We start from the raw sequence: 5,042 nt of genomic DNA, 5'->3' as shown, positions 1-5,042 counted from the left end.
CTGGGGTGTCGCGGTGCACTGTAGGAATGTCCCCTGGTTTATTTCTCCACACTCCCGCTGATGGCCATTCAAGTTGTTTCCAGCCTTTTGCTACTGGGAAGAGCGCTCTTATGATTATTCTTTGACGTTCTTGCCGTACCCCTGGTAGAGCTCTAGAAGTGGAAAGGGTGGCTTCAGGATTAACAGGGGGTTGTTTCCCACCAAAGTACCGCCCCACCCCCAAGACTGTACGAGAGACCCCTCCCCCATCCACGGCCTCTTCTCCTCCCTAATGTTGGTTATTGACAGGCTTATTAATTTTTTCCGATTACTCTGCCAATTAAAGTATCCGGCTGGCCAAAAAGTTCGTTCGGGGTTTTCCGTAACATCTTATGGAAACACCTGGATGAACTTTTTGGCTAACCCAGTGGAGCGTCACTGGGGCCTTAATTTGCATTTCCTCGATAACTGGTGTCTTAGCTTAGGCTGCCAAACAAAACACCACAGATTAGGGTTTGGCCTTGCTAGGGACTTGTCACCCCCTCCTTCCTTCCTGTTTCCCGCTTTGGGAATGGGAATGTCCATTCTAAGCCCCCCAGTCCGCCGGGGATGCTGGCTAGCCCTTCACCTGCTTACTGGCCCGTGCGTCTCCTTTTCTGTCAAATGCCTGTTCACCTCTTTTGTGCATTTTCAACTGGGCTGTCGAATTTGTTTTCTACTGCCGCTATAACACATCCCCACAAACTTGGTGGCTCAAAAGAACATAACTTTATTAAGTTACAGTTCTGGAGCCAGAAGTGTGACGTGGGTGTTGCTGGGTAAAATCAAGGCGCTGGCAGAGCGCACTCCTCCTGCAGGCTCTAGGGGAGAGTCTGTTCTGCCCCTTCCCAGTGCCCAGCGGCACCTGCGTGGCTTGCTCATGCTCCCCGTCAGCAATCACATCACTCTGACCTCTGATTCTGTTGTCACATCTCTGCTCTCTCTGACCCTCCTGCCTCCCTTGTACAAGGACCTGGAGATGACATTGTCCCCGCCCAGAAGTTCCAGCATCATCTCCCATCTCAAGATCCCTCGCTTAGTCATATCAGAAAAGTCCCTTTTGCCACGGAAGCCAACATATTCAGTGGTTCTGGGGATTAGGGCGTGGACATCGCTGAGGACCACTGTTCTGCCTGTCACACTTGCGCTCTCACCTTCTTCATGGTCACTGTGAGCAGAGCCCTGAACAGGATGGAGCAGCAGAGGCCAGTCCCACATGGAGGTACCTGCTCCCACCCTCTCCACCGGGCCCCTGCAGGTGTTTGGGGAGAGTGCAAAGCCCCGCCACCACAGACCCTCTGAGCCAGGGGACGGTCCATGTTCCCAGGTGCCAGGAGACATACCTGCCTCATGTGTCCTGACAGTGTTTCACTTCTTCCCGACATGTTATATTATTCAAAGCGCTTTCCCATCCACACTCTCCCTTAGCTCTGACGCTGTCACAGGCCGAGTGCAATGGGGGGACTGTGCTGGAAGCTTCCCATCTCAGCGCTGAGACTAGCATATCCCATGCTCCTAACCCCCAACCTGGGGGTCTTCCTAGGATGCTGGGCTTCCGGGGAGAGACCCAGGTGACTTGGGAGGGGGCCTGGTTCTAGCCTCCCCTATCAACTGCCATATGGTGAGAGCTGCAGGGTCATGGGGCAGGGCTTAGAATCACACAGGATTGGTCTAAGTCCCTGCTCAACCACTTACAGCTGTGTGACCTTGTGCAGGTGGTTTAACCTCTCTGGGCCTTGGTGCCTCTTCTATAAAAGGCGAATATTGATTGTACCTGCATCTCAAGGTTATTATGAGGATAAAATGAGATCGTGTCTGTTACTGGCTTACATAATCCATGACATATACTACACTTCATGAATGGCAGATAGCAAGTTTAATAGATGACTACAAAAACAAACAGCCTGATTTAAAAATGGGCAAAGGATTTGAATAGACATGTCTCCAAAGAAGATGCATGAATGGGCAATGAAAAGATGCTCGACATCACCAGTCATTAGGGAAATGCAGATCAAAGCCACAATGAGATACCACCTTATGCCCATTAGGATAGCTACTATCAAAAACAAAAACAAAAAGTAGGAAGTTTCAGGGAGGATGTGGAGAAACTGGAACCTCTGTGCACTACTGGTGGGAATGTAAAATGGCACAGCCAACATGATGGGAAAAAGTATGGTGGTTCCTCAAAAAATTGAACATAGAACTACCATATGATCCAGCATTCCACATCCAGGTATATACCCAAAAGAATTAAAAGCAGGGACTTGAACAGATATTTATACACCCATGTCCACAGCAGCATTATTCATAATAGTTGAAAGGTGGAAGCAACCCAGGTGTCCACTGATGAATGAATGGCTAAACAAACTGTGGTCTATACATACAATGCAATACTATTCAGCCTTAAACAAGGAGATTTTAACAAAAGAGAAGCAGAGTCATAGAAACAGAGAACAAACAAGTGGTTGCCAGAGGGGAGGGGGAGGAGGGAGGAGAGGTATAGGTGAGGGAGATTAAGAGGTACAAAGTTTCAGGTGCAAAATAAATGAGTCAAGGGTATGAAATGTACAGTGTGGGGAGAAGAGTCAATAATTACGCAATGTCTGTATTGTGACAGATGGTAAGCAGACTTACTGTGGTGATCATTTTTAAATGTATAGAAATATCTGATCACTATGTTGTGGAACAGGAACTAACACAGTGTTGCAGGTCAGTTACACCTCAAAAACAAACAAACGCATAGAAAAAGAGATCAGAGTCGTGGTTACCAGAGGCAGGGGGAGGGGGGAAAGGGGAATTGGATGAAAGCTGTCAAAAGGTACAAACTTCCCGTTATAAGATAAAGAAACGCTAGGGATGTCACGCACAGCATGATCAAGATAACTAACCCTGCTGTTAGACAGGAAAGTTATTCAGAGAGTAAACCCTAAGAGCTCTCATCACAGGAAAACCTGTTTCTGTTTCTTCAATTTTGTATCTCTGTGAGATGACGGATGTTCACTAAACTTACTGTGACAATCATTTCATGATGTGTGCGAGTCAAATCATTATGCTGTCCACCTTAAACTTACACAGCGCTGTATGTCAATTATATCTCAATAAAGCTGGAAGAAAACAAAGAAGGAAACTCTGATACATGCTAAAACATGGATGGACCTTGAGGACATTGGGCTGAGTGAAATAAGCCAGACACGAAAAGACTACATGATTCCACACACCTTAGGTCCCTGGAGTCGGCCACTTCATAGAGACAGAAGGCAGAAGGGTAGCTTCCAGGGGCCGGGAAGGAGAGGGACGGGAGAATTAGCGAGTAATGGATACAGAGCTTTCAGTTCTGCAAGAAGAAAAAGTTCTATAGATGGATGCACCATAACCTACCTAAAATGCCACTGAACTTTATACTTAAAACTGGCCAAGATGGTAAATTTTAAGTTCTGTGAATTTTATCACAATTTAAACAAAACTAGACAGACACAGGAGTTTTGCCACATTTGGGACAGTGTGTGCCTTAAGACTGTTCTGGAACCCAGGGGTTTACACAGTCCAGAACATGGTGTAAGCACCACAGCACCTCAGCAGCTGGTGTGGCCTGCATGGCCCCTCTGGATATGGGAGGGCACCGATGAGTCTTCACCTCTCACCCTCTGTCAAGCTTGCATGCTGGGGCTGCGTCCAGGGCCCCCGGTGTAGAGCGCTCCATGTAAGGGCACCGATGGGTCTCCACCTCTTGCAGAACTTCCTTCCAAAACAGAGCCGTTGGGGTTCCCCTGGTGGCGCAGCGGTTGAGAATCCACCCGCGAATTCAGGGGATACGGGTTCGAGCCCTGGTCCGGGAAGATCCCACATGCCGCGGAGCAACTAAGCCTGTGCGCCACAACTACTGAGCCTGCGCTCTAGAGCCCGCGAGCCACAACTACTAAGCCCATGAGCCACAACCACTGAGCCCACGAGCCACAACCACTGAAGCCCCTGCACCTACAGCCTGGGCTCCGCAACAAGAGAAGCCACTGCAATGAGAAGCCCACGCACCGCAACCAAGAGCAGCCCCCGCTCGACGCAACTACAGAGAGCCCGAGCGCAGCAACGAAGACCCAACGCAGCCTAAATAAATAAATAAATAATTAAATTTCTAAAAACAAAGCAAAACAAAAAAGAGCTGTCCCTTCCAAGGACTTGAATAGACATTTCTCCAAAGAAGACACACAAATGAGCAGCAGGTGTGTGTAAAGATGCTCAACATCACTCATCATCAGAGAAATACAGATCAAAGCCATGGAATATCACCTCAACCTGTCAGAATGGCTGGAATGGCCAAAAACCCGGCAAATGGCAAGTGTTGTCAAGGGTGTGGAGACTGTGGAGCCCTCGTGCACTGTTGGTGGGGATGTGAAATGGTGCAGCCACTATGGAGAACAAACAGTATGGAGGTCCCTCAAAAAACTAAAAATAGGGGCTTCCCTGGTGGCGCAGTGGTTGAGAGTCCGCCTGCCGATGCAGGGGACACAGGTTCGTGCCCCGGTCCGGGAAGATCCCACATGCCGCGGAGCGGCTGGGCCCATGAGCCATGGCCGCTAAGCCTGCGCTCCGCAAAGGGAGAGGCCACAACAGTGAGAGGCCCACGTACCACAAAAAAAAAAAAAAAAAAACAACTAAAAATAGAGCTACCATATGACCCAGCAATTGCCCTTCAGGGTATTTACCCAAAAGAATCGAAAACAGGCTCTCAAAGAGAGATTTGCACTCTCATGTTCAGACCATCATTATTCACAATAGCCAGGAGGCAGAAACAAGCTAAATGTCTGTTAATGGCCGGATGGATAGAGTAAATGAAACCTATACATGCACTAGAATATTGTTCAGCCTTAAAAAAGGAAGAAATCCTGTCATGTGCTTCAACATGAATGAATCCTGAGGACATTCTGCTGAGTGAAATAAGCCAGCTACACAAAGCCAAATCCTATATGATTCCATGTATATGAGGTGCCTAGAGGGGTCAAACTCATAGAGACACGAGGTAGAGCAGT

Source organism: Aethalodelphis obliquidens, unplaced genomic scaffold, assembly GCF_003676395.1.
Source record: "Aethalodelphis obliquidens isolate GAN/ISIS:26980383/991018 unplaced genomic scaffold, ASM367639v1 scaffold38, whole genome shotgun sequence".
NCBI classification, from domain to species: Eukaryota; Metazoa; Chordata; class Mammalia; order Artiodactyla; family Delphinidae; genus Aethalodelphis; species Aethalodelphis obliquidens.
Note: the sequence above shows the minus strand (reverse complement) of the source record.